This window comes from Phyllobates terribilis, unplaced genomic scaffold (assembly GCF_046119375.1).
Source record: "Phyllobates terribilis strain yellow unplaced genomic scaffold, ASM4611937v1 Scaffold_4__5_contigs__length_816908805, whole genome shotgun sequence".
NCBI classification, from domain to species: domain Eukaryota; kingdom Metazoa; phylum Chordata; class Amphibia; order Anura; family Dendrobatidae; genus Phyllobates; species Phyllobates terribilis.
In genome coordinates, this window is record NW_027362764.1 from 456,288,235 (window position 1) to 456,303,633 (window position 15,399).

The window sequence follows — 15,399 nt, forward strand, 5'->3', positions numbered from 1 at the left end:
TGTCACTCATTTACATGTGCTTAAGAGAGCAAAAAAAACAGAAAGCACTCTGATAATCACAGGCAACTAATAATTAAATGCAACAGGTTTCAATAGAGGGAATTTTCTAAGCTAAATTTGCCAGAATTCTGTCTCAATTTGTGACATAATAAACAGTTTTAAAAAGTGTTCATAAAAGTGAATAAACTAAGAGATTGTGGGTGTAAGGAAGAGAGTAAAGTGTCCAACATATCTAGCTGATGTAAATACTTTAATGCCAAAAATGACAAAAGTATTCTCGGAGTGACACCTTTATTGGCTAACCAGAAAAAAATATAAATATATGTAAGCTTTCAGAGCACAGAAGCTCCTTCGTCAGGCAGGATTACCAATGAATTCATAAGACAAAAGGCACAACATTTGAGACATGAGGTGTAAGTTGTGATGCCTCCTACTGATAAGTCAGGGAAATCAAAGTAGTTTTTTTTGTTGCAAAATGAGAGGCCTTGGGAATGTTTTATTATCTGGAGGTGTGAATTGTGTCCATGTAGTGAGCCATAAACCCAGGTGCTATATTTAGTCCTGTTGTCAGTGAATTGAACATCCTTATCAATTTGAATTTTTTTTATCTGGAACCAGGAACCTCACATCTGTTGTTTGGTCCAACGACGCGCTACCAGGGTGGTTTATAGTCCTATATATGTCTGTGTCTCAAATAGAAACTGGTGGCAGCTCTATCCAGGCCGACTAGGCTCTGTTTCACTGGAGTAGTGAAAGAGCCTGTCATGGGTGTGGGAGAGAGTGGGGCCACGTCAGAGTCTGTGTGGACCACCTTGTCCCACTCCCTGGTGCCTCTCTGTACCCGTGTGGACAGGAGGTAACGGTGTAGAACTGTGCCAATCTGACATTACGCGTCCTTGAGGGGGGGGTGCAGAACGTCACATTGGCGCAGGGGATAGATCCGTATCACGTGCTCCGTCTGGCGAAGTGTGACGTCCGCTGGCTGGCGGGGTGTGGATCCACTGGAAGAAGTGGCAACAGCTGGATTCTGCGGGGTCCCTCTTGTGCCGTTCCTTCACATTCCTACAAACAGCAATTTACCATAAGCGCACAGGACATCTGGCATATCTTAGATGGAACAGCTTTCATCCAAGACACGCAAAAAAATCCATCATATACAGTCATGCTCTGAGGTACATTCGAATCTGTTCAGACAGCAAGGACAGAAAACTGCAGCTGCTATCCCTGAGGAATACATTCCTACTACAAGGATACCATCCACTGGTAACAGATAAACAGATTCACAGAGCTACAAGGATACCAAGAAGTAGCCTCCTGGATTATAGACAGAAGGAGAACACAAACAACCCCCACATGAATATCCTAAGGAAAATTGGTGCTGATCTCCAACCCATACTCCTCAGAGACCGCAAACTGAAAGAAATATTTCCAGAACTACCACTTCTCTCCTACAAACAGCCCCTAACTTAAGGAATCTCCTTGTCAGAAGTGTCCTCTCATCACCATCAGTGATGGGCACATTCCCATGTGAAAACAAAAAATGCAAAACTTGTACCCACATATTACCATCAAATACAGTCTGCATACCTAACACAAATCAGGACTACAAAATCATGGATGTCTTTTCATGTACAGTGGTGGCCAAAAGTATTGGCACCCCTGCAATTCTGTCAGATAATACTCAGTTTCTTCCTGAAAATGATTGCAATCACAAGTTCTTTGGTATTATTATCTTCATTTAATTTGCTTGCAAGGAAAAAACACAAAAGAGAATGAAGCAAAAATCAAATCATTGATCATTTCACACAAAACTCCAAAAATGGGCCAGACAAAAGTATTGGCACCCTCAGCCTAATACTTGGTTGCACAACCTTTAGCCAAAATAACTGCGAACAACCGCTTCCGGTAACCATCAATGAGTTTCTTACAATGCTCTGCTGGAATTGTAGACCATTCTTCTTTGGCAAACTGCTCCAGGTCCCTGATATTTGAAGGGTGCCTTCTCCAAACTGTCATTTTGAGATCTCTCCACAGGTGTTCTATGGGATTCAGGTCTGGACTCATTGCTGCCCACCTTAGAAGTCTCCAGTGCTTTCTCTCAAACCATTTTATAGTGCTTTTGGAAGTGTGTTTTGGGTCATTGTCCTGCTGGAAGACCCATGACCTCTGAGGGAGACCCAGCTTTCTCACACTGGGTCCTGCATTATGCTGCAAAATTTGTTGGTAGTCTTCAGACTTCATAATGCCATGCACACGGTCAAGCAGTCCAGTGCCAGAGGCAGCAAAGCAACCCTAAAACATCAGGGAACCTCCGCCATGTTTGACTGTAGGGACCGTGTTCTTTTCTTTGAATGCCTCTTTTTTTTTCCTGTACACTCTATGTTGATGCTTTTTCCCAAAAAGCTCTACTTTTGTCTCATCTGAACAGAGAACATTCTTCCAAAACGTTTTAGGCTTTCTCAGGTAAGTTTTGGCAGACTCCAGCCTGGCTTTTTTATGTCTCGGGGTAAGAAGTGGGGTCTTCCTGGGTATCCTACCATACAGTCCCTTTTCATTCAGATGCCGACGGATAGTACAGGTTGACACTGTTGTACCCTCAGACTGCAGGGCAGCTTGAACTTGTTTGGATGTTAGTCGAGGTTCTTTATCCACCATCCGCACAATCTTGCGTTGAAATCTCTCTTCAATTTTTCTTTTCCGTCCACATCTAGGGAGGTTAGCCACAGTGCCATGGGCTTTAAACTTCTTGATGACACTGCGCACGGAAGACACAGGAACATTCAGGTCTTTGGAGATGGACTTGTAGCTTTGAGATTGCTCATGCTTCCTCACAATTTGGTTTCTCAAGTCCTCAGACAGTTCTTTGGTCTTCTTTCTTTTCTCCATGCTGAATGTGGTACACACAAGGACACAGGACAGAGGTTGAGTCAACTTTAATCCATGTTAACTGGCTGCAAGTGTGATTTAGTTATTGCCAACACCTGTTAGGTGCCACAGGTAAGTTACAGGTGCTGTAAATTACACGAATTAGAGAATCATCACATGATTTTCCAAACAGTGCCAATACTTTTGTCCACCCCCTTTTTTAGGTTTGGTGTGGAATTATATCCAATTTGGCTTTAGGACAATTATTTTTGCTTTTTTTCTTTGAAGACAAATTAAATGAAGATAATAATACCAAAGAATTTGTGATTGCAATCATTTTCAGGAAGAAACTGAGTATTATCTGACAGAATTGCAGGGGTGCCAATACTTTTGGCCACCACTGTACATCCTTAAATGTGGTGTACATGATACAATGTACAAGGTGCCCGAAAGGAGTTTATATTGGAGCAACGATGCAAAAACTGCAAACGAGAATGAATTTACACAGACACACAAACTGGACACGCCTGTGGGAAAACATTTCTCTGACCCGGGACACTGTATGACAGATCTAAAAGTTTTAATACCTAAAGGTCACCTCAAGGGCAGCAGGGAGAGAAAAATCTGGGAATTCAAATTGATAAGAATGTTCAATTCACTGACAACAGGATTAAATATAACACCTGGGTTTATGACTCAATACATGGACACAATTCACACCTCCAGATAATTAAACATTCCAAAGACCTCTCATTTTGCAACAAAAAAACCTAATTTGATCTCCCTAACATATCAGTAGAAGGCATCACAACTTACACCTCATGAACAGATGTCTTGTTGTAACATCTCTCAAATGTTGTGTCTTTTGTTTTATAAATTCATTTGTAATATTGCCTGAAGAAGGAGCCTCTGTGCTCTGAAAGCTTGCATATATATATATTTTTTTCTGGTTAGCCAATAAAGGTGTCACTCCGTGAATACTTTTGTCATTTTTGGCATAAAACTATTTACATCGATTTTTCTGGCTAACACGGTACCACTATATAACTTTGTATTGTACATCATGATAATGGAAGATACCCCAATGTACCTATCACAGATGAATCTGAAAAACCTCCTGAAGAAACTGGCACAAATGAACAGCGACATTTTCTTTCTATCCAGATGCAAAAAGTAAAACTTAATCCCCAAAGGCCTCATAATAAGGAATCCGACTCAGTATACCTACAATGCCCATTTTTCACAGAAACTTTGCTACAGATCATCTGAGAGACTGCGGAATCACCTCGTTGGATTTTTCTACAACAAGAAGAGGACCATCCATGAGGAGATAACTTCTCTACAGGACCGAATACAAGGACCAGATTCATGTCTAATCAAGGAGACGTTACAGGATTTTCACAAAAAATTGCAACATCACCTTATTATCAATAAGAAAAAGAAACTTGACAGACTGAAGAGGAAAGCAGGTCTCAGTGTAGTTGAAGGTAAACCCAATTTACACAATCATTTTAATACATCGTCCTCTGTTGTGAACCTCTCACAATGTGAGCTAAACACAGGAGAAATGAATGTTTTATCAAAGGGACTAACATTCTGTCCTACAAAACAACTTGATACGGCTCAGTTTTGTAGTGATATCGAGGAATTCTTCCACAGATTACGGCTTAAAAAATTCTTTCACAACCATGCAGATATAACACCACAAAATAATCTGAACAACACATGAAAGAAAAAAAAAGAGGACAAACTGGACCCCACAACCTGGGCACAACCAAATTCTGGATCATAACATAGACAGTTTCCTTAAAAAAAAGTTAAATCGGACATTTTGCACAGACACCACAAAGTGCCACACAATATCAGTATGGAGGAAAGAAAAGCCATACAATCTTTAAAAGCCAACAACAATATCATCATTAAACCAGCAGACAAAGGAGGAGCTGTAGTCATTATGAACATGTCAGACTACATCCAGGAAGCACACAGACAATTCTTGGATATAAAATACTACACTCCACTTCAGGAAGATCCCACCAAAAAATACACAGAGCAACTAACACATGTCATCAATGGGTTTGATTCTACTTTATCCTCACTACTGGAACTAATACCACCAGACAATCCCCAAACAGATACCTTCTACATGTTACCTAAAATACATAAAAAAGGTAATCTTGGGAGGTCAATCATTTCTGGCATTGGGACATTAACGGGAAATATCTCTGGCAGGGTGGAGAACATTCTGAAACCCTTGGTGAGACGCACACCCAGCTATATCCAGGACACCACGGATATTCTATGCAAATTATCAGCCCTGTGCCATTTCCGGAGGACATAATACTAGCCACCATGGATGTAGAGTCTCTCTACTCCAACATTCCTCATGAGGATGGGATTGCAGTATGCAAACATTTCCTACAAAAAACAATCTGGCAATTCATCAGGTTTGTGCTCCATCACAATTATGTCTCCTTTGGGAACAATTTATACTAACAATGTATGGGCAGCGCCATGGGAAGCAAAATGTCCCCACAATATGCTAACCTATTGATGGCTAAATTAAAGGAGGAGTTTTTGTCATCATGCTCTATTAAACCCCTAGCATACTTCCGCTACATTGATGATCTGCTAATAATCTGGACAGGCTCAACGGATGATCTGCTGACCTTCCATGATAACTTCAACAGGTTCCACCCAACTATCAAGCTCACCCTCAACATCTCAAAATCCCAAATACATTTTCTGGACACGATCATATACATCAAAGACAACACCATACAAACATCAATTTACCATAAGCGCACAGGACATCTGGCATATCTTAGATGGAACAGCTTTCATCCAAGAGACACAAAAAAATCCATCCTATACAGTCAAGCTCTGAGGTGCATTCGAATCTGTTCAGACAGTAAGGACAGAAAACTGCAGCTACTATCACTGAGGAATACATTCCTACTACAAGGATACCATCCACTGGTAATAGATGAACAGATTTACAGAGCTACAAGGATACCAAGATGCAGCCCCCTGGATTATAGATAGAGGGAGGACAACAACAGGGAACCACTTGTGGTCACATACAACCCCCAAATGAACATTCTAAGGAAAATTAGTGCTGATCTCCAACCCATATTCCACAGAGACCACAAACTGAAAGAAATATTCCCAGAACTACCACTTCTCTCCTACAAACAGCCCCCTAACTTAAGGAATCTCCTTGTCAGAAGTGTCCTCTCATCACCATCAGTGACGGGCACATTCCCATGTAAAAAAAAAAATGCAAAACTTGTACCCACATATTACCATCAAATACAGTCTGCATACCTAACACAAATCAGGACTACAAAATCATGGATGTCTTTTCATGTACATCCTCAAATGTGGTGTACATGATACAATGTACAAGGTGCCCAGAAGGAGTTTATATTGGAGAAACGATGCAAAAACTGCAAACGAGAATGAATTTACACAGACACACAATTAAGAATGAACTGGACACGCCTGTGGGAAAACATTTCTCTGATCCAGGACACTGTATGACAGATCTAAAAGTTTTAATACTAAAAGGTCACCTCAAGGGCATCAGGGAGAGAAAAATCTGGGAATTCAAATTGATAAGGATTTTCAATTCACTGTCAACAGGACTAAATATAACACCTGAGTTTATGAGTCACTACATGGACACAATTCACACCTCCAGTTCCCAAGGCCTCTCATTTTGCAACAAAAAAGCTAATTTGATCTCCCTAACTTATCAGTAGGAGGCATCACAACTTACACCTCATGAACAAATGTCTTGTAACATCTCTCAAATGTTATGCCTTTTGTCTTATGAATTCATTTGTAATCTTGCTTGATGAAGGAGCCTCTGTGCTCTGAAAGCTTGCATATACAGTACAGACCAAAAGTTTGGACACACCTCATTTAAAGATTTTTCTGTATTTTCATGACTATGAAAATTGTACATTCACACTGAAGGCATCAAAACTATAAATTAACACATGTGGAATTATATACTTAACAAAAAAGTGTGAAACAACTGAAAATATGTCTTATATTCCAGGTTCTTCAAAGTAGCCACCTTTTGCTTTGATGACTGCTTTGCACACTCTTGGCATTCTCTTGATGAGCTTCAAGAGGTAGTCACCGGAAGTGGTTTTCACTTCACAGGTGTGCTCTGTCAGGTTTAATAAGTGGGATTTCTTGCCTTATAAATGGGGTTGGGACCATCAGTTGTGTTGTGCAGAAGTCTGGTGGATACACAGGCGATCGGACAGTTGCTGCTTTTAGTCTCCTATCGAAACTATAGAAGCATGCAAAAAGTGTAAAAAAAAGTTTTTAAAAATATAAAAAAAAATTAAAAAAATATAAAAGTTTAAATCACCCCCCTTTCGTCCCATTCAAAATAAAATAATAATAAAAAAAACACACACAAATTTGGTATCGCCGAGTTCAGAATCGCCTGATCTATCAATATATAAAAATAATTAATCTGATCGGTAAACGGCGTAATGATAAAAAAAGTCTAAACGCCAGAATTACGTTTTTTGGTCGCCGCAACATTGCAATAAAATGCAATAATGGGCGATCAATACATCGGATGTACCCCAAAATGGTATCAATAAAAACTTCAGCTCGGCGCGCAAAAAATAAGCCCTCATCCTTCCCCAGATCCCGAATAGTGGAGACGTTGCGGGTCTTGGAAAATGGCGCCTTTTTTTTTTTCTTTTAGCAAACTTTGGATTTTTTTTTCACCACTTAAATAAAAAAGAAACTATACATGTTTGGTGTCTACGAACTCGAAATGACCTGGAGAATAATAACGGCAGGTCACTTTTAGCATACAGTCAATGGATTCAAGCATGAAAACAAGGTGACCATTTTCAACCTTTATTTTGGGGAGTTCAGGTATCAATCATCAATTATGATTAAAGTAGTAAATACAAGAGGAAGGCACTGAGCCTATAAAGTTTATGGAAGTTATTGATAACCAGGTTACTACTGCTGTAACTAAGAATAAGTTACAATGGTGAAAGTGAAAGAGATTTAAGAATTCACTTTCTCCATTGACTAGCAGATTAGCTATAGTCAGGGACAGATGGTTACTTTGTTCCCTAGATTTTAATTCTACAAATATTTTCATTTTCCTGAAATCTTTCTGGACCCCCATGAGTATGACTTAGCGAAACACTGTACAGCTTCACTGAACCTGCACTCCTCTTGTGTCACAGTGTCAGCTATGTACCAGCATGATCTGTTCATTCCACCTATTGACTCAAGTTTGTAGATTTATTACATTGCAGACTTGAGGTGGAACATTTGTTTGGGTAAAGACCCAGTTGTGTTATTGAACCACACAACAGTTCCATGCAGGGAACGGGGATTCCAGCTCACCTGTCTTGCAGTAGGATCCTCCTACAAGTCCACGCACACATGAGGACAATAACGGTGAAAGGATATCCGACACTCCATAAGCGGACTAAAATCTTCAACTTCATTTCAAGAACATAAATGTAGGCACAACAGCTCAGTCAGCAAAACTAACACTTTTCAACCAGAAGGTCTTAATTCAGACCTTTTGATGGAAACGCATTGGTTTTGCTGACTGAGCGCGTATGTCTACATTTATGTTTCTGAAATAAACTTGAACATTTTAGTCCGCTTATGGAGTGCCGGATATCCTTTCAACATAACAGTTCCATGTTTGTAAATATTCTTATTGTTGGGCTACGGCCAGACAGCCGTAGATTTTCTCACCCGAAAGAATTTGGCCGACTGTGCAAATGACACTCTGATCAGAGTTTAATCCGAGCGTCAGCATAATGTGATCCAATTCTCTCGGATGAGAAAATCGGAGCACAGGTGTGGAGAAGATGGAGAACAAAATGTCTCCATCTTTTCCGTTCATTGAGTCATCCAAGAGCAGTCCAATGTTTTCCACTCACCCGTAGACTAGAAGGGGTGAAGTGCATCCGATTTCAAAGTTCTGTCAGGAAAAAAATTTGTGCATCAGCAGTTCCTCACATTTAATAACATTGGTCCCAGTGCTATCCGATAACAAATCGGCTAGCACAAAGGTGTGAGCGAGCCCTTACCCTCTTTATCTTACTTCAGAGCTGGGTAGCCAATTAGGACTCAGTAGCCACATGTGGCTTATAGTCTTCTTTACTAGCACTGTCCTGTTATAGCAAATTAGAATCAGTCCAGTTTGTAACTAAAGATTTTTAGAGAAAAAGTTGCTTATTGGCTGTTAGGTGCAATGGCCCCCATTCACAATAGACTAAAGTTGGCAACATCAGAATCAACAGAGTATGTGTATGGAGGCCCTCTGACTCCCTCAACAGAGAAGGTCAGGAGAGAGAAGGATCAGCACATTGAAATTACAACGATGGCAACTAACTTTGGGCATTGCTGCAGTTTTAGCAACTGCTCTGTTGAGATGTTCATGCAATTATTTTACGACCACTGATATGTGAAGGAACACTTATGTAGATACCACAGTGTGGTGGACACAATAGCTTTGGTTATCTTATCACTATGCTGGTATACTCGTCTACACCAGTTACATAGGTCTCTAGTGTGGTGACAGTTTGCTGGGTGGACACCAGTTTAGAACAGTCCAGGACAATTTGGGATTATATACATGACTTGGTATTGGGAGGAATTGGAGAACACCATGTTGACACCATGAGTTGGGTGGTGGGGCTGTGGCCCTGCTTCCACAGCTGAGACTCCTAGAAGGCAGCTAGTCATTATTGCAGCTGTCTAGAGACAGTAAGCCCGCCACCCCTGCTTTATTGTGTGCCCTGTGTGGGCTTTATCAGCTGGTTTTAATGTTACAGCATCAGTCACTTATTACAGCATTATCAGCATTAATGAAAGGCTAACGGAAAAAGCCGTTTATAGTCTCATCGCTGTGAAAATTCTATCTAAAAAAAAACTGTTTTATGGACCTATAATCTCAACCTTTCCTAAACCAGCTCTTACAGTTTCATTGCATTTAATTTTTTGCTGTTGTAAATTCACTTTATTGCAGTTTTAATTAAATTGCTGAGAATATGCACTGAACATAGGATTTATATATACCAAATGGTGGCAGGCTTCCAAGACCCCTCCAGAACATCCAATTCTATAGTATAAGGTCATCTTCATAGCCATGAATCAGGTTTTGCATCTCTCCTACGCAGACATATCTATACTTGTGACACAGATTGTATAATGAAACAGGTTTCCGCAGCTTTCTATGAAACATCTCTGGCTCCGCAGCAGGTACTTGTAATTACATTAATATTCCCACAAACACTGCTACCTGGAACAGCTTGTCTGTGCCACTTCATAATTTTAGAACTGTTCTTTATTTTAAAGGTCCTCAAAGGTAATTTATACTGTTTAAGTGAGAAGCCCAGAATATCAATGAAAAATAGAGCAATATCCTTTAGCGTTCGGTAAGCCTTCTGTAGCACATTGTGCGTGATGTATACTGTGCTCAAAGTGACAAACAATTGCGCGGTAGTCAGAATATGACTTCTAGAAATTGCAATAATAAATAATCAGCCAATACTGAATAAATAACGCATGAAGCTACGGGAAGCAGTGGTGCAAATATGGAACAACAGCATTTAGTATAATCGAATATTGAGAATACAATCTTTTATTAACCGTGGTTTTACTGATACAGCTTCGGCGCGTATATTACTTATAGCTGCTTCAGACAGAATTTTGTTGTAAAAAGTAAAATTGTGTAAAAAAAATTGTAGAAAGGCAGAGTCGGGACTTGAAGGAGTATACTCTGCTGCTATGGGACCCAGGAGAAAGTGTCTCAGATTAGCGCTATTCTTCTTCCCTATCCCCTTTGTGACTCTGCAGAAACAGCAGCCCCCCTGCCAGCAATAGCACTCGGGAGTGAACCAGCAACCGCGTTGGACTTAATTTTGATTTTTGCAGCGCCCTCTTTTCTTTGTCTGCACCTTGACCTCCCTGATTTGTTTGTAAAGACAAAAGGCAGATTTACTAAAGATTAGACACCAAAGTAAAGCACCAAAGTTATGCTGGGTGAGAAATTTGGCAACTTTAGACAATTTTGTCTTGTAATTAGATTGCTTTGAACCATTTTTTTGTGTGCACCTTCCTTCACTGGCCAAGCCAGTCGGGGCTCCTTTTGCATCAATTGCTGCATCAATGCGGTGTGGCATGGAGGTGATCAGCCTGTGGCACTTGCGAGGTGTAATGGAAGCCCAGATTGCTTTGATAGCAGCCTTCAGCTCGTCTCCATTGTTGGGTCTGGTGTCTCTCATCTTCCTCTTGACAATACCCCATAGATTCTCTATGGGGTTAAGGTCAGGCGAGTTTGCTGGCCAATCAAGCACAGTGATACTGTTGTTTGTAAACCAGGTATTGGTACTTTGGCAGTGTGGACAGATGCCAAGTCCTGCTGGAGAATGAAATTTCCATCTCCAAAAGCTTGTCGGCAAAGGGAAGCATGAAGTGCTCTAAAATTTCCTGGTAGACGGCTGCGCTGACTTTGGTCTTGATAAAACTCAGTGGACCTACACCAGCAGATGACATGGCTCCCCAAACCGTCACCGATTGTGGAAACTTCACACTAGACCTCAAGCAGCTTGGATTGTGGCCTCTCCACTCTTCCTCCTGACTCTGGGACCTTGATTTCCAAATTAAATGCAAAATTTACTTTCATCTGAAAACACCTTTGCCCACTGCTCAATAGCCCAGGTCTTTTTTCTCCTTGGCCCAGGTAAGACGCTTCTGGCGATGTCTATTGGTCATGAGTCACTTGACACAAGGAATGCGACACTTGTCCTGGATACGTCTGTGTGTGGTGGCTCTTGAAGCAATGACTCCAGCAGCAGTCCACTCCTTGTGAATCTTCCCCAAATTTTTTAATGGCCTTTTCTTAACAATCTTGTCAAGGCTGCGGTTATCCCGGTTGCTTGTGCACCTTTTTCTACCACACTTTTCCCTTCCACTGAACTTTCCATTAATATGATTGGATACAGCACTCTGTGAACAGCCAGCTTCTTTAGCAATGACCTTTTGTGGCTTACCCTTCTTGTGGAGTGTGTCAATGACTGCTTTCTGGACATCTGTCAAGTCAGCAGTCTTCCCCATAATTGTGGAGCCTACTGAAACAGACTAAGGGACCTTTTTAAATGCTTAGGAAGCCTTTGCAGGTGTTTTTTGTTAATTATTCTAATTTACTGAGATAATGACTTGTGTTTTCATTGGCTGTAAGCCATAATCATCAACATTAATAGAAATAAACACAAGAAATAGATCACTCTGTTTGTAGTGACTCTATATAATATATGGGTTTCACTTTTTGTATTGAGGAACTGAAATAAATTAACTTTTTCATGATATTCTAATTTCGTGAGAAGCACTAGTATATGTGTAGGTTTACCTTTGTGTAATGGATTGCGCAGGTGACCATAGTTTCGGTCCAAGTGCTGTCAACACATCGGATCGCACACGGACTAATGTTATTCATTGAAGTCATGCACATGTCCGATTTTTTTCCTTGGATCGTGCCTAACGAGGAAATAAATTGCAGCATGAACGATTTGCCTCCGATAATTAGATTGCACTCGGCCATTGAAAGTCTATGGGTCCGATTTTCACAGGCTGACTTAATGGAGAAGATGAAGGTACTATTTTTTTATTCTCCACATCCAAGAAACAGAGACCCCACTATAATCACATTCTGATTAAACTCTGTTCAGAGTCTAATTAGCATAATCGGACCGTTTTTCTTGGATGGAGATCATATGGTCTTGTGCTGCTGGCCTAATAGATATGCATTTGGAAGTTGCCTAATGCTTACAGTGGCATGTAAAAGTTTGGGCACCCCTGGTCAAAATTTCTGTTATTGTGAACAGTTAAGCAAGTTGAAGATGAAATGATCTCTAAAAGGCCAAAAATGAAAGATCACACATTCCCTTTGTATTTTAAGCAAAAAATATTGTCATTTTTTACATTTCAAAAATTACAAAAATGAAAATGGACCAATGCAAAAGTTTGGGCACCCTTGGAGATTTGTGTGCTCAGATAACTTTGATTAAGGTTTCAGACCTTAATTAGCCTGTTAGGGTTATAGATTGTTTACTATCATCATTGGGAAAGGCCAGGTGATGCAAATTTCCCAGCTTCATAAAAACCCAGCCTCCTCTAACCTTGTGCCAAAAAACAGCAGCCATGGGTTCTTCTAAGCAGCTGCCTAGCACTTTGAAAATGAAAATGGTGGAGGCCCACAAAGCAGGAGAAGGTTATGAGAAGATAGCAAAGCATTTTCAAGTTACCCTTTCCTCAGTTTGAAATGTAATTAAGAAACGGCAGTTACCAGAAACAGCGGAGGTGAAGATAAGGTCTGGAAGGCTAAGCAAAATTTCAATGAGAGTTGCTCGTAGGATTGCAAGAGAGGCAAATCACAACTCCCAAATTGACTGCAAAAGCCCTTCAGAAAGATTTAGCAGACTCTGGAGTTGTGGTACATTGTTCTAATGTTCAGAGACACCTGCACAAATACGGCCTTCATGGAACAGTCATCAGAAGAAAACCTTTCCTGCATTCTCACCGTAAAATTCAGAGTCAGAAGTATGCAAAAGAACATCTAAACAAGCCTGATGCATTTTGGAAACAAGTCCTATGGACTGATGAGGTTAAATAGAACTCTTTGGCCACAATTATCAAAAGCATGTGTGGAGAACAAAGGGCACAGAATTTAAGGAAAAGAACATCTCGCCAACCATTAAGCATGGGGGTGAATCATTTATGCTTTGGGGTTGTGTTGCAGCCAATGGCACGGGGAACATTTCACAGGTAGAGGGAAGAATAAATTCAATGAAATTTCAACAAATTCTTGATGCAAATGACTCGCCCCCTGGGCCGTGGGGCACTCGGATCCGGGCAATAGGGGAACGATGGGGGTAGTAGTGGCAACCCGGTTCCGTGGCTCAGGGTGGTCAGACCAGTGGTAGTCCGTTATGTGCTGATGTTTATGTCCGACTACGCCACCCGTGGATTTGCGGTCATTAGGAACCGCCACTGCAAGGCAGACCGCTGGGGCTGATGATGTATGCAGCTGTGATGGTGTGACTCCCCACGGGAAGAGTGCGGCCCCAGGGCAGTGTAGTGGATGTTGGGAGTGATGGTAGTGAGAGTCCCAGTGCTGATAGTGCTGGAGGAGCAAGGAGCACGCAGACAACAGGTTGCAGTCCAGGGTCTTTACTAGAACAGGTAAATTGACCCACAAACAGTCCCAGCTAGGAGGGGACCTGGATGTCTGAGAGCAACGGGGAAATTGGCCCTGGTCAGGGTGAGGGTGTAGGCCTACCGTGCTTTCTGTGCTCCTTCTGGTTATCTCCTCGTTATAGGGTAACAGCCCACGTTTCCGAGCTTTCCATGTATTCTCGCCTGTATGACCTGCGACGTGGGTTGCTTTCTGCTCCCAGACTTGTACGGCTTTGCAGGTCCCTTCTGTTGTGGCAGGGCCTCCAGGCTTCTTAGGCCAAGGAATATACAGTCCCCTGCGGACTGGTTATCTGCTGGAGAATGTGGAATCCTCCCAGCCTCAGACACCAAAGTCTGGTAGATTAAGTCCTCTATCTGCCAAGACAGGCTCACTTCGCCTCTTGTCTCTGGCTTGTGGCTCTCCTCCTGCCACACTTCCTCTTAGGTGCAATACAACTTTCTGTCCCTGCTCTGCTCCGGGACACGTCTCAGTGCTGAGACAGGCCATCAAGTTCTCTCTAACCCTGCCCCCAGCACCAGCTTTTATAGGGGCAGCCTGCTCCCCCTACTGGCCTGAGACAGGAGGTACTGCATGCTAATGTTCCCCTGACTAGAGAACCTCCCCCTTGCTCTCAGACACAGCTTTATTACATTTTGTGGCATCCAGGCCAGGGTGACACATTCCCCCTTAGTAAAATTTAGTACTCCGGGACTAAACAGTAAACAAGGATTATATGCATGACCATAAAACATTAGTATACAAGCGATGCACAGATTGAGTTCTTAAGGTCACAGTGTGGTCTGTGACCGGGTGTCCATATCACCAATACAACGGGGAGCCTTAACCAGGTGGGGGTCTGTCCTACCCCAAGTCCTTTACAGTCTTAGTTCATTCATTGGTTAGGCTCCGAACGCAGTCCATACAAGGTCCCGGTTATAAAAAGTCCATAACCTTTGAGTCCTTACGGTAGCTGCAAGAAACTGAAATACACTATTAATAAAAATGCAGGTAACTTGGCAAACATTTCAACATTTGGCAACAGGGTCATTTACAATCTTAGCGCACTCTATATTCTCCAGCGAGCGGGTATCTGCCCCTTTGTGCTCCTGGTTGACCTCCTTAACCCACTGTCTGGTGGTGGACCAACCTAGCTTTCCCCACTAGCGTTAGGGGTACAGCTACCAGCTGGGTGTACAGGTAGGGCAGGCAGCTGTCTGCTGGTCCTTTGGCTTACCGCAGGCATGGCAGGCTCACTGTCAGCAGAGGGTTGACTCTCCTGGGCTGCT